Source organism: Macaca thibetana, chromosome 15 (assembly GCF_024542745.1).
Source record: "Macaca thibetana thibetana isolate TM-01 chromosome 15, ASM2454274v1, whole genome shotgun sequence".
Taxonomy (NCBI): Eukaryota; Metazoa; Chordata; class Mammalia; order Primates; family Cercopithecidae; genus Macaca; species Macaca thibetana.
In genome coordinates this window covers 62,037,782-62,053,168 of record NC_065592.1, presented here as the reverse complement: position 1 = coordinate 62,053,168, position 15,387 = coordinate 62,037,782, and the positions used below count along the sequence as shown (strand labels likewise).

General features: G+C 38.7%; 1 protein-coding gene and 1 pseudogene across 1 annotated transcript in view; one reads left to right on the top strand and one right to left on the bottom strand.

Moving 5' to 3' along the window:
- The window catches only part of ADAMTSL1 (ADAMTS like 1), a 419,209-nt gene that overhangs the window by 62,023 nt on the left and 341,799 nt on the right, over positions 1–15,387 (top strand). The gene's annotated exons all lie outside the window — the stretch shown is intronic.
- On the bottom strand, positions 5,667–5,826 carry LOC126938207 (uncharacterized; annotated as a pseudogene).

The following is a 15,387-nucleotide window of genomic DNA, read 5'->3' as shown; positions in this document are numbered from 1 at the left end:
AAGTGGGAATAAAGGAAACAAAGAGGCATATGCATATTTAGGGCTTTTGTACTTGCTGATTCCTTTGTTGAAAAAGCTCTTTCCTCAATATGATTGGCATTTTTATTATTCCACATTTCCCTTCTGCATTGCCCAGCAGAGAGTCTCTGTGAGGGCTCCACCCCTGCAGCAGACTTTTGCCTGAACATCCAGGCATTTTCATACATCCTCTGAAATCTAGGCAGAGGTTCCCAAACCTTAATTCTTCTGCACACCTGCAGGACTGCCACCACATGGAAGCTGCCAAGGCTTGGGGCTTGTACCCCGTTAAACAATGGCCTGAGCTGTACCTTGGTCACTTTTAGCTACAGCCGGAGTGGCTGGGACACAGGGCACCAAGTCCATCCAGAGGCTGCGTAGAGCAGGGGTCCCTGGACCTGGCCCAGGAAACCATTTTTCCCTTCTAGGCCTCTGGGCCTGAGATGGGAGGGGCTTCCAGGAAGGTCTCTGACATGCTCTGTAGACATTTTCCCCATTGTCTTGGTGATTAACATTCATCTCCTCATTACCTATGCAAATTTTTGCAGCAGGCTTGAATTTCTCCCAGAAAAAAAATTTTTTTCTATTGCATCATCAGGCTGCAAATTTTCCAAAGTTTTATGCTCTGCTTCCTCTTGAATGCTTTGTCACTTAGAAATTTTCTTCTGACAGATACCCTAAATTGTCTCTCTCAAGTTCAAAGTTACACAGATCTCTAGGGAAGAGGCAAAATGTCCCCAGCCTCTTTGCTAAAGCATAAATAAGAGTCATCTTTGCTCTAGTTCCCAACAAGTTCCTCTTCTCCATCTGAGACCACCTCAGCCTAGACTTTGTTGTCCATATCACTATCAGCATTTTGGTCAAAGCCATTCAACAAGACTGTAGGAAGTTCCGAACTTTCCCACATCTTCCTGTCTTCTGAGCCCTCCAAGTATCCACGAAGTTCCAAACTTTCCCACATTTTCCTGTCTTCTTCTTAGCCCTCCAAACTGTACCAGCCTCTGCCAGTAACCCATTCTAAAGTCACTTCCACATTTTCGAGTATCTTTATAGCAGCACCCCACTCCTGATACCAGTTTACTGTATTAGTCCGTTCTTATGCTGCTTTAAGGACATACCCAAGATGGGGTAATTTGGAAAAAAGAGATTTAATTGACTCACAGTTCTTCAAGGGTGGGGAGGCCTTAGAAAACTTACAATCATGGCAGAAGGGGAAGCAAACACATCTTTCTTCATATGTGTCAGGAGAAAGAAAAATGAGCACTGAGTGAAGGGAGAAGCCCCTTATAAAATCATCAAATCTTGTGATAACTTACTATCCTGAGACTAGCATGGGGGAAATTGCCCCCATGACTCAATTATCTCCACCTGGTTCTTCCCTTGACACATAGGGATTATGGGAAGTACAATTTAAGATGAGATTTGGGTGGGGACACAGCCAAACCATATCAGACTCTGACCTCATATTACTTAAAATCCATAGCACTCCATGAGCCAAAATCTTTATAGCTTGTAGAATCAAACTGACACTGAATTTTTTAATGAGAATCTAGCTTCTTCAAATAATTTTTCTTGCTTTTAGTGATGACAGAAGCAGCATTGCCAAGAAACACAAAAATAATTTTTTAAGAAAGAATCTTTTCATGATCACATCCCAGTTTTTCAAATTAGGAAATTTAGAACAATTCAGTTAAATACTCTTTGTTAGATGCTTGATTTGGAAAAACTTGAGAGTCTCTTAGCTAAATCACCAGGGTCATCTTTAATCCCTGGACAACTTCCTTGGGGCACTTCTGAACTACTTCATCTCCAAAGATTCAGCCTCTTTTCCTATTTTTTGTAGAACTGCTACATATAACTTTTTGGGGGAGTTCATATTCCCCAGGATAATCTGAGGAGTAGAAAACATCTCCCCAGTTTCCCTTTTTTTTTTTTTCCTGAAAAGTCAGCTCACAGACTTTTAAAAATTTATTGCCAACCACTCTATAAGTGGTTTGTCAATACAAGAAAGTTAAAGTTCCCATAATGTTTGCATAGTTCTCATAGTCATGGTACTTTCTTACATTCTGTGTAGCTGGTTCAAGGAGACTATTTTCATTCCTAAGGACAGAGTTTATCTAATCTTTCCCATTTTACAGTTGCCTGCTCTATTCTAAGGAAGCAGCAAGGTGCTCCCTCTCTGAAAGGAGAGACAAAGGTGCTATTGGTAGACAATAGATGTGAGCTAGCAAACCAATCAAAGAGGTCATTTAGGTCTCAGAGATTTCACCACAAGACTAACTGAAGGAGTCTCTCAAAAAGGTTTCCTTAGGTCATATCTTCACATTAAACCTCAAATTTGAACCCCTTGAACTTAATTAGGGATTTTTTTTTTTTTTTTTTTTTTTTTTGAGAAGTCTCCCTGTGAACTTAATTAGGGATTTTCCTGCCTCAAGTAGCTGGGACTTACTAATTTTTGTTTTTAGAGTACTGGTCTCGAAACTTGTGATTCAGCCTTTTGCGCTATCCTTAAGGCTCATATGAGTTGGTGTTTAGGAGACAGTGACCATAATTAGCAACATAATAGGCCACGCTGCTTGTGGTAGCTGGTGGTGCTCTTAATTTCTTTATTAAATTATTTGTTGCTCACTACAACATTTTACTGTTTTTAAGACAACAATATGTATTAAGCTCAAGAATTGTTCTTGGTCCTGGTGTTCATTGTTAAATAAAACCAAGACCCAATTCTCCTGAAGCTTTCATTCTAATGGAGGAAAAGAGGTTACAAACAAGCATGCAAATGCAAAAAGGAAATATATGAGATAGCAGTTGATGCAATGCAGAGAATTAAGCTATTGGTAGCTAGTTCAGAGAGGAAGGTCAGAAAATCCACTTGAGGAGTAACACTTGAATAACAAGAAGGAAACAGCTGTATGAATACTTGACGAGCAGAAATCCAGAAAGAACAGCTAGTGCAAAGGCTGTGAAGTACGAGAGAACTTGGTGTGTCAAGGAAAGCATAAAGCCAATATACCTAAAGTCTAGTGTGCAAGAGAAAGAGTACTGGAAGATAAGAAAAAATCAAAACCAGAGGTAGGTGGGAGCTAGATCATGCAGGACACTGTAAAGTACTTACATTATATTTTAAGTTCAAAAATTAGCTACTGGATGGCCAGGCACCATGGCTCACACCTGTAATCCCAGTGTTTTGGGGTTGAGGGACAAGGCAGAAGGGTCACTTGAAGTCAGGAGTTTGAGACTAGCCTGAGAAAAATAGCAAGACCTTGTTTCTACAAAACAAAAACAAAATATTAGCTTGGTGGTGTGCACCTGTTGTCCCAGCTACTGGGGAGGCTGAGACGGGAGGATTGCTTGAGCCCAGGAGTTTGAAGTTGCAGTGAGCCTTGTTTACATCACTGCACTTAAGCCTGGAAGATAGAGCAAGACCCTGTCTCTATTTAAAACAAACAACAAACAAACAAACAAAAACAAAAACAAACAAACAAAAAAAAACAAGAACAAGAAAAAGAAGAGGAAGAAGCTCCTGGATAGTTTTAAGCAGGGGAGAGTAGAACTGGACTTACAATGAAAAAGATAGGTTTGGCTGCAGGCTCAGCCTGGAGAATGGATGCAAAGCAGGGGGAAGGAGCAGAAATTCTAAGAGGGCGATCACTGCAGTAGTTCAGGTGGGTGCTAATGGTTGCGTGGACTAGAATGGCTCTGGTGGGAGCATTTGGGTATGTTCTAGAGATAGAAGGGCTTTTCCTAAGTTATGGTGCCTCATCCTCAATTTGACATGATTCACTCTTGTGATCTCCAGCATTGTTGTGTGGAACAGGAGGCAGAGAGAACAGAATAATCATGGCAAGTTTATAATTTCTTTGAGCCTCAGTTTCTACACTCAAACAGTGAGAGATTTGAAACGGATGACCTCAAAGGTCCCGTCCACCTCTGAAATTCTGTAATTCTTAGGGAGTATCATATCTGGACTATACTGGATTTGGATCTGAATGCAGATTAATGAAGATGTCTATGCTAGTTTAGTAATTGGCATGATTATAGTGAAAAGATTCATAGCCAGGGATAAAGTAGAGTCAGAGCAAAGAGAGTCAATGTGGAGAGTGGAAGCAAAGTTCTCATTCTTGCTGTACAATTGACCGTTCATCTTGACTAGTAATTCTCACTGAGGTTGTGAAAATTCATGGGATTCACAGAGTTGTTCATGTGGTTCTTAATGGTGGTCATAAGGTAAATTCCCATTTGGTCTTTATGTCCATTTTTCTCATAAGGCCTTTGTATATCACAAAGTCAGGAAACATTTGCTGCTTTATGTCAAGGATCAAATGGAACCTATGGAAGAAACAATAACTCTGCTACAGGTCTTCCTTGGGCAGAATTTGAAAGAAACTGTTGAAACAACATTCAGACCAGAAAACTACCCCTGAAATCTAGACAGATGCTCTAGAAAATAATAACAACTGCAGGAGCTGATCAGTGAGCCTGCACGCTGGACTCTTTCCAGCCAAGAGGCACTCTAAGATGGGAAGTAGGCTACTAAACTTTGCCATAATCTAGTCCTTATTATTCTAGCAGTTGAAAATAAGGCATGATGCTACTTGCCAGGGCCATTTATTTGTTTGCGTATTCACTTATTCATTCTCTTGATCAATCAGTTTTAAAACAGCATTTATTGAATACCCAACTCCTGTTCTGCACTAGGGATATTAGGAGTTGCCACCATCAATAAAGAGGTAGGCAGGCTGTCCTTGGGGAATGTCAGAGGCTACTAGAAAAGACAAATACACAAACACAAAACTAAATGAAGTATGATGCACACTATCAGTATGGAGGTAAGAACAAAGTGCTAAGTCATGGAAGGACCATGTCTCTTTCACCCCTGTACACTCAGCATCTGGCATTCAGTGTCTGACACCATGCCTCTTGCACTATGAACTGGGAAATGCAGAAAACTCACAGAACTGCCTTAGGACATTTTAAATATTTATGGGAAACATATCAAGACTTAAACATGTTGAACATTCTTTGAACTATTTGATCATGCTGTATTCCTTTTTATGACATCTTATCTTCGTAAAGTTGGGTTTGCTTTGATAAAAAGCAAGCACTGTGAGAAAAACAACATGGAATAGGAAACAAGAATGAGGATTGTCCAATCTGATTCCAGGCTTTGGGAAGTAGTACAGGCACACACATCCCATTAGTAAATAAACGTTATTTATGAATGAAGTAAAATAGTACCTTTCTCTCAAGTTATATGCATTGTTTTTTCAAATGGCTATTAAGTCATTAGGACACAAATATATATTAAGTTGCTTGGACCTAACTGCTTAATAAATGGGATTGTTTGGTATTCCTGTTGGCCTAGGAATACCACAAAAAAATTGCCCAGACATTAATGGTGCTGTAAACAAATAAAGAGCCTCTGATCCAACTCACTGTAGTCATTCAACACGTAGGATGAATGAAAAAATGCATGACATTCTAAATAAGGTGACAGTTGAGCCGAGCTTTAAAAGATGGGAGGGATTTTTTTCAGGCTGCAATGAGAGAGAGAAAGAGAGAGAGACAGAGTTAGTTTTCTGAAAAATGGAAGTAGAGTCAACAATATCCACTGGGATTTACTAGGTCTCAGGTACTTTTTCTAGGCGCTGGGGTGTAATATTAACAGAGAAAGATAATGCCCCTGTTCTTATGAAGCTTATATTATAGTGCAAGAAGGCAGATGATAAATAAAGTTTTAAAAGATGACAGTTACATATAGTGAAGATTATGCTACACTTGATCTTAGCCAAAAGGCCGAGAAGCAATAGTGAATGATTATGAAAGAAAGAAAGCAGAGTAATGGGATAGAGAGTGACACAGGGGTGGAAGGTTGCTCTACATGAGGTGGTCAGGAAATTCTCCCTGAGGTGACATTTAAACGTCCTTAGTATGTGTGGAAGGTGAGGCATGAAGGAGCCCAGCTTATCTGGGGGCCTGTGGGTCATTTTATCAGGTGCAGTACAAAGTATATTGTGGGGAAAGAAGTGGGATATTTATCTGTGCTGAAGAGTCTGAACTTAGCCCCAGATGTTATTTCATAAGGGACATTCTTAGCCCCTCACTCAGGGTGATGAGCTTTGGAAGAGCAGAAGGCTGAAAGAAAACTTGAGGGCTCTATCTACCCCTTCTGTGCATTTCTCTTCTCCCAGGCCCGGTCTGCCAGTCTCAGGTGTAATATATCCAAGGCAGGAGAGGGATTTCTTAACCTCAAGTAGGAAGACTCTTAAATGAGAAAGAAATTCTAATTGCTAGAATGTTGGATTCTTCCTAATAAATGTGCCAAATCCCCCACCTACTAGAGAGGGCCTCCAAGGACCTGGCTGCTGCTTCACCCTGCCGCAGACGCACTCTTTCCAGTAGTGGACCAAAGAAATGCACTTCTCCCCAGACCCATCCATGCTTCAATCTTCCCTGACCTATCCAGCTGAGAAACAGAAATTTCCCTCATACTATGTAACCTCCCCTGAGATAAACATTGCTCTCATGTTAAAGTCAGATAGGACGTGTCTTTTCCAAGTCACTTGATGAAGGCTTGATTTGTATGCTGATATAACAAAATTGGGAGCAGGTTCTCCTGTCTTTCAGAGTCTGCATGCATTCCGCATTTGGACAATCTCTAAAAGGCTATTACGATGTATGAGTGGCCAGGCGCAGTGGCTCATGCCTGTAATCCCGGCACTTTGGGAGGCCGAGGCTGGTGGATCACCTGAGGTCAGGAGTTCAAGACCAGCCTGGTCAAGATGGTGAAATACTGTCTCTACTAAAACTATAAAAATTATCTAGGCGTTGTGGTGGGCACCTGCAATCCCAGCTACTCAGGAGGCTGAAGCAGGAGAATCACTTGAAATCAGGAGGTAGAGGTCGCAGTGAGCCGAGATCTTGTCATTGCACTCCAGACTGGGCAACAAGAGCAAAACTCTATCTCAAAAAAAAAAAAAAAAAAAAAGGTGTTTGGGTGGGAGGAGTGTGGAGAGTAATTTAAAGGATATATTTTTCACTTTTCAATCCCATGGATAATGAAGACTTAAAGCAGTGTTACATAGCAGAAAGAACATGGACCCTCCTGAGTCCTGAGCTGCCACTTACTAGTTATGTGCTCTCAAACAAATTTGTTAACCTCTCTCAATCTCAGTTTTCTTACCTATGAAAATATCCTTCTAATATATGTACAGAGAATGTTAACACAATGTTATTGGTAATTTTAAAATTGGAAGCAAATGGAGGATGGCTGGTTCAATAAGATATGTTCATAGCATGGAATGCTATGCAGTCATTAAAAAGATTAAGGTGGATCTATTTGTACAAACCTGTGAGTTCTCCCAAACTATCTTGTTAAGAGCTTAAAAAAGCAAATTGTGGAGTAATAACCTATAATATGATCTCAGTTTTTAAAAATCCCCAGACTGAAATGTGTCTGGTTGTGTGGCACCATCCCAAGGCATTGAAGGACACACATCCAACTGATCACCTAATACAGAGCAGGGAGGGACTGAATGAGTTAGGGGGACTTTCATTTTTTATTCTATATGCTTTCATAGTGTTTTAATTTTTTTATAATCAACACATATTCCTGTATTTGTAGTATAATTTTAAAGAAAATACAAAACAAAAGAAGATGAGGTTGAGCAAAAATATTTTATATATAATTGAATTTTTATTTGTTTTTGAAACAAAGAAAAAAATACCACCTCCCAGAGTTCTGCTGAGGATTAAGTGAGAAAATGTCTAAAATGCACTCAGCCTGGTACCTGACTCAGTTGTGTTGGCTCTACTCTTCCTTATTACCTGTTGTGGTTTGAATTATGTCCTCACCCCATTACGTGTTGGAATCCTAAACCCCCATACCTCAAAATATGACTGTATTTGGAGTTGTGGTCTTTAAATGTGTAAATAAGGTCATTAAGGTAGACCCTAAATCAATATGACTGGTGGTCTTTAAAGAAGATATTAGGATGCAGACACACAGAGAGAAGACATGTGAAGACTCAGAAGAAGGCTGCCTTCCACAAGCCAAGGAGAGAGCCCTCAGTAGAAACCAACCGTGCAGACCCCTGATGTTGACCTTTTAGACTCCAGAATTGTCTAAAAATAAATTTCAGTTGTTTAGCTCACCCAGTCTGTGGTATTTTCTTATGGCAACCCTAGTCAACTAGTATACTACCTTTCTTGAACTTCCTCCTCTCTTCTGACAAAGCACTCTTTCTGAAAGACTACATTCTTTTTTAAAAAGTGAAAATTAGATCACTTTGAAATTCCAAAGATCAGCCTTATTCTATGGCATCATAGGTAATTTCTCCTGATTGTTTTGCCAAATGACAAGTTCCAGGTATTCTGGAAAGAGAATGTTAGACCTCATTTCTGGCAGAACTGCAGGCTTATAATGGCCCTTCTTTTGGACGAACTCTAGAAAAACAGACTTTCTATACAATGCCCAGTTATTAGACTGGACAGTCAGGTCTCTGGCAACTATCATGGCTTGGCTGTTCTTTGGCCCAATACTTGATTGGAATTGCTGTATATTCTCAGAATTATATCCCAGGGGACAAATCAGTATCCACCAAAAGAAGTCTAACTTACTGTAAAGCCAGGATGAATGTAGGATGGTGACTAAACTCATTACAGGACGTTGTGGTTTGTGTGTTTCTCCTTTTTGGAGTTGAGAAGAACTGCTGTTGCTAGAACAAAAGGATGTTCTTTAGGCAACACATCTGCAAAAAATCCTAATTTCTCTGATTTGACCCACAGCTTTTTTTTTTTTTTAATGCTAAAATTAAATAACAAAGGGAAACAATGTTTCTGAAAAGAGAAATGATGAGTGACTTTGATCGTTTCTCTGAGGGCAGAGTCCCTATCCAACCTGTGATAACATCAAGGCTAAATGAGCTTTCAGTATCTTGCAAATAAATTAATCTCTAAATGCAATTGCACAGCATGCCATGTGGACAACTGGAGGTTGACTTTGGTTCAAAACACATCATTTCTTTTTCCCTAGTTAAACACTGAGCATTTAGAGTAATGGTTGAAAATATTTGCAGCAATTATTCTGGGAAAAAAAAAAACCCTCATATTTTATGACTAACTGTTTTATCATTTGTGGCATAAAGAAATAAACATTTTTTTAATGATTCACAGATTCCTTCATTTGGTGGATCTGGTGGCTGTAGATCTCCCTGCAGTGCTTGCTGCCAGGCAGCTGGCCAAGTTCACTGGGTGCCCCCCAGCCCCAGTAGGTTAGGCCTTCTGCTTTTCCTCTCCCCTCGGCCTTCTTCTGACTGCGGCACACATTTCTTTTTTAATGCTTTTTCTGACATGTCTTTATTTTACTCCTCCTTATTCTCTCTCCTTTCCCTTCTCCTTAATGTGTTCTCAATTTCTTATCCTCTGCTTCAACTCTGACTCTCTGGGGAGGGTTCTGGTGTGAACAATAGTTAGAGGAACGAACACAGGCTTGGGGGCTCTGTTACTTACTAACTTTGTGGTTTGGGGAAGCTCTTCAGCTTCTCGTAGACTCAGTTTCCTCAGTCTTAAAGTGGAAATAATAGTAATGCTCAGTTACAGTATTCCTTTATAGGAATCAGTGCAATAATGGAAATACATGGGAAATACTCAATAAATTTTAGCTCTTTCTTCCACGTTACCTCGGTAAAAGCTAAGTGAGTGACGCTCTCACAAGAGACAGGGCCCAGTGAAACCACAGCCCACCGTATCACATCAGCATTAAACATTTCCTTCCAAAAAAGTTAAATTCCTTGGCTAAGGACAATTTCACTCTTGTTCATAACTCAAGGTGATATTTTAAAAACTCCAAATTGTGAGGGAACATATAAAAAGGAATATATTAGTAAAACCGATTTCTGCTTGATGGCATCTTTCTGGTATACTTAAAGGGCCATAGGAGACATTGTCCCCTAAATTGATCATAGTTTTTTTTTTCAGCCAGCATCATCCATGGAGACTGCCAGAGTGGGGGTTAGCAATAGTTGTAAATGACTTTGAGTGATATGAGCTGGCATTCCTGGTCTGAAGAGTCACATCTTCCAGCTCATTTGCGTCATGCTGACTGACAAGCAATCAGCTTTATTATTGTCTTGTGGATTGATGGCTAATGCCAAGCATCTACTTTCCTTGACTCTTAGTATGAATAGGAATGCCTACTTGGCCAACCCGGAATTTCCTTCAATATTGCCATGATCAGTTGTTATATTGAGACCCTCTCAGCTAGCGCTAACTCCCATTATTAATGATATAGTAATGACTAAATGTATGTTTAAAGAAAAGAAAAATCATTCAACAGCTCAACTTTCAACTGATGAAGAGAATTAAGAATGAGACCATCATTTTCCACAGGGCTGAAAATTATTAGATTGAGAAAAGCTGATGTGAGTCCCCTGTCCCGGCTAGCTGCATGAGCTTAGGCAGACAGCTTTCGTCTCTGTCTGCCACAATCCCCCTTATTGAAAATGACAGATCAAGACTGATTACATACCTCAAAGAGATCCTGGCCAAGTTATAGACTCATAGAATACTAGAATTAGAGAAGAATTAGTATATTTGGGTTGTCTGCCCTGTGCCAGGCGTGGTACCTTATGACCTTTTGCCCCAAACTCATTCAATTCTCACAACTGCCTTGAAAAATGGGCATTACTTTCATTGTACAGATAAGGAAATTGGAACATTTAAAGACATGAAATGCCTTATTTAGGCTACACAGCTAAGGAGTGGTCCTGTCAGGTTTGTAAATGCCGAAGCACATGCTCATTTCACCATAACACCAGGAGGTATATGGATGATCTGGACTAATTCTCATTTAGTGAACAGCAAAACTGAGATACAAGAAGTTTAAGCCTCAAGCATTTTTACAACATATGCTTTTTTTTTTTAAGAAAAGAGATATTCAAACAAGTCTACTATAGCAATTATAATTCTTCAAGGCTAGAAGTATATGAACTGCTGAGAATTTTAAGTGTGCGAATTAAATACAGCAGAAAAAGTAAATCCAGGAATCCTTGCTGCAGACATCTCTAATTCCCTCTCCTTTGAACGAAGCTGCCTGTCAAGAGGATATAAATTTATTAAGTCAATACTCCTCAGAATTTACTTTCTCAAGTCCTAGTTTCTGAATTTCGTAAAAAGAATGCTGGCCTCTAGTGAACCAGATAGAAGCTTGAAGCAGGGATTTGAGAACGATTTAGAAAGAAATTACTACTGCAGTTCATCCCTTGGCAAGGCCCTATGGAATGAAACCAAATAAGCTGCCATGCCTAGGCTGCTAACATGCAAATACTTGCCTGTGCTCAGCCTGGTTTATATGAGCCTAGAAATGATAAGCAGTATCAAATCTTCTGATTAACACCAAGATGTGCTGAAACTCAAGCAGCATGAACTTGCAGGTTTTTCCCTCCAAGACATCACTTTGTGCTGGGTACTATAAGCAAGGACCATTATTGAATTAGTTAACAAGTGTTTGTACTATCATTCTAGAAATCTTGTCCTTCCTATGTTTTCTTTTGCATTTTAAACATTCCCTTCCTTTTAAGAGGAAATTGTGAAACTTAAAGAGGTTATCTTTGAGTTTTGGCTATATTTTTCTTTATAATCTTGCTATGAGCAGTAACTACGTACTTGCTATGAGCTGTTGGAGAGTGTTTAGTTTGGGTTTCAACTCAGTTAAGAGTTTTGAGTGAAATATGGTCATCACAGTGGGAAGCCTAAAGAGGCATTATTATTTTCATTATTGTTATTTTTTAGAGACAGGGTCTCGCTCTGTCTCCCAGGCTGGGTTGCACGGGTACAGTCATAGCTCAATATAACCTCAAACTCCTGGACTGAAGTGATCCTCTCACTAAAAAGCATTATTAGGTTCCTTTTCTTTTGAATCTTCACTGAGCAAATATACTTTATAGCTCTTTAACACGCGTATCCAACAACGTACCAACATCCCTTTCCTAAGCAGCATATTCGTTACCAAAAAACTCCTTTCTTCCCCAAATAGAAATGTTTAAAAGAAATATATCACTGTTTTACATTGTGTAATTTATAACTTTCTATTTTTTCTCCCATTAAAATATGACTAGGATTTATTTACTTTGAATTGTTATAGATATTGGAAGTAATTTAGGCAAAACTCTCAATTCTTATAGAACAGTATTTTGAAAAAACTATTTTCAAGCTACTTTTTATATTTGACTACATGACTGGGCAATGAAGACAAGCAGCCAGATTTCTAGGCACACCACCCCTGTTTCATTTAAAACAACTCTGCTTTTAACTGCTGTATTTATCAGCATCCTATGTGGATTTCTTTGGAAGAAAAATAATTATGCAACAACAAAAATAAAGTTTGAAAACACCTGCTTTATGATATCCCATGAGGTCTTCTAAATTTTGCATGGCTATTTCTAGGTAAGAAATTCTCCAACAAATGTCTATTTTGTACACTTCTAATTGCCAAGAAGATGTTTCTTACGCAAAATGATGTGTACTTTCTTATTACCATTTAATTTAGTATAACAGATGGTTTTTGACTATGTGCAAAGCATGGCTCTAGGAAAATCTATGTAAATTAGAAAATCTATGTAAGATTTTGTACTCTCAAATGTTTTAAAATCGGAGGAAGGACGAGAATAAAGATAAAAATATAGATAGGATTTGATGCAGAAGAAGTTACAAAACTATAACAGAAGAGCTCAGAGGACTTCTATGCAATCTATTAATCCTCCCCTTTCCAAGCAAGCAACAATCACAGATTAAATATAAAACGATAAAACCAGTGGCATAGCCAGGTTCAAAAGCAACAGAAAAAGTCCAAGGACCAAAAATGGAACATAAATGCAAGAGGGTGAATGGCGCTGATTTCATAGGCTTTTTGGCTCCAAGACTGGAATAAAGCAAAGATTGGCAGTAGCTTGACTCCGGTAGGATACCAGGGTTGGATTTCCTTCACAGAAGAAGCGGGACCTAAGCCAGGTAGAAAACTTGATGTCAGGAGTTTCAAGGAGGCTCTCTGTTGTGAAGAGAGGCTGCATATCAAAAAAAAAAAAAAAAAAAAAAAAAAAAAAAAAAAAAAGAGAGAGAGAGAGAGAGTTGCCAGTTACCTAGGATGAGAGCTTTATCTGAAATTGTGGGTCTAAGAGAGGCTGGTTGATGGACATAGATACCATATCATGAACTGAAATTCTACCAAGCCGTACTTTTCCTCTGAGTCTAGACTTGCAATTTCTTCATTATGGATTAAAACCCAAAATTTTAGTACAGTATCTGATTCTGGACCAGGGGCCATGTGAACCATATGGAGATAATCATAAAACCATTGGAACAGGCAAGGACAGAGAGAACAAAAGGAAAACAAACAGCTTTTCACTAAAAATGAGCCTGAAAATAAAAATTCCAAATCATAGGAAAAATATGTATATAATACCAAGAAAGACAACAAAATTAACCTTCACACCAGATAGAATTCTGCAAAACAGTTTGACAAATAACTTTAAAATTAATAAAGTCAGTCCTCTTTATTCATGGATCCTTGCCATTGTGAATTTGTCTACTCACTAACATTTACTTGTAACCCCCTAAATCAATACTTACGGTGCTTTTGTGGTCATTCATGGGCATGTGAAGAAAAGCGAAATCTTTGAGTCACTGAATGAGCATGTTTTCATCTGTGGTTGAACAAGGGACACTCTGCCTTCCTGTTTGAGCTCTCATACTGTAAACAAGTGTCCTTTTGGCAGTCTATTTAGTGTCAACTTTTTCACGTTTATTTTTGCGCTTTTTTGGTGATTTCATTGTTTAAAATGGCCCCCAAGCATATGCTGAAGCGCTGTCTAGTGTTTGTAAGCTCAAGAAAGCTGTGATGCGCCTTATGGAGAAAATGTGTGTTAGATAAGCTTCCTTCAGGCCTGAATTACAGGGCTGTTGGATGTGAGTTTCATGTTAATGAATCAACAATCTCTATAAGGAGTGTTTAAAAAGAAACATACATTAAATAAGGCTATCTACAGATCAGTTGGTTAAAATGTTGTGACCAGAGACATGAAGGAACTGTATTTCTCCCTAAGTGCAATGGTTCATTATTTGCTAATTCAGCATTTATGGTGATTTTCTAGAACGAAAGTGACACAAATAATGAGTACTGACTTTATGTTGAAAACAAAACATATTGAGAAATAACAACTCTTAAAAATAAAGAATAAATTAGGGAGTAAAGACAGAAATAAAGTATTAAATAGGTGGATGAAGAAAATAAATTATTAGAAATTTGCAATTCAAAAATCTAGTAATTGAAATAAAAATTTATCCACAGATGGGATAAATTCCAAACAAGACACAGAATCAGTGAAAATTTGAAGATAGGAGTTAGAAACTTTACCCAAAATACAGCCCAAAATTCCAAAATATATAATACAAAAGAGCCCTTAAGAGATACAGAGAGTGAATAAAAGTCTCCAATATACATCAAATAGGAGTGTTCAAGGAGAAGGGGCGAAATTCCATTTAGAATATTCCAGAAAGGAAAAAAATAGTTATCAGACTAAAATTGCAATGAGAGTGCTGAACAGGAAAAATAAAAATACATAACCAGACATATCATAATCCAGCATCAGAAGGAGATTCCAACTTTAGGATAAGGGGGAATAGTAAAAGCTACCAGAGAAAAGACAGAGTACCCACAAAAGAATGAAACTTAGACTAAAGCCTGAAACTTCTCAGTCATAATGGAGTCTAAAAGATGAGTTAGTATCTCCAAAATATGAATGGAATATAACTGTCAGTGTAGAATTTTGTGCTCTCGACTATCAATGAAGAGTGTAAGCAAAATACAAACATGTCCTGATCTACAAAGATGAGCATTTACTACACATGGACTTTCACTAACATAATTACTACAGGCTATATTTGAGGAAGAAAAATATAGGAAAGTTGGGCAAAAAGGAAAACAATCATGATCCCCAAAGGGATATGTGAGTGGGTATATGTATGTATGTATGCATGTTACATGGCGTCTCTTCAATAATATTTCCAGTGTTCTTGTCCTAATGAGTATCTGGGACTACTGAACTTCCCCAACACTTTGAAGTTAGACATGACCACATACGTTGCTTTGGTCACTGAAATGTGGGTTTAAATGAGCTATGTTACTTTCTGGAGGAAGCAATCAAGGGACACTGTGACAGTCCCCAAGTTCTGTCTTTCTTGCTGTAGTGACCAACAAGTCTATGTGCCCTAAAATCTTGCTTCTCAAAAAGTAGTTTGGGCCGGGTGCAGTGGCCCATGCCTGTAATCCCAGCACTTTGGGAGGCAAAGGCGGGCGGATCATGAGGTCAGGAG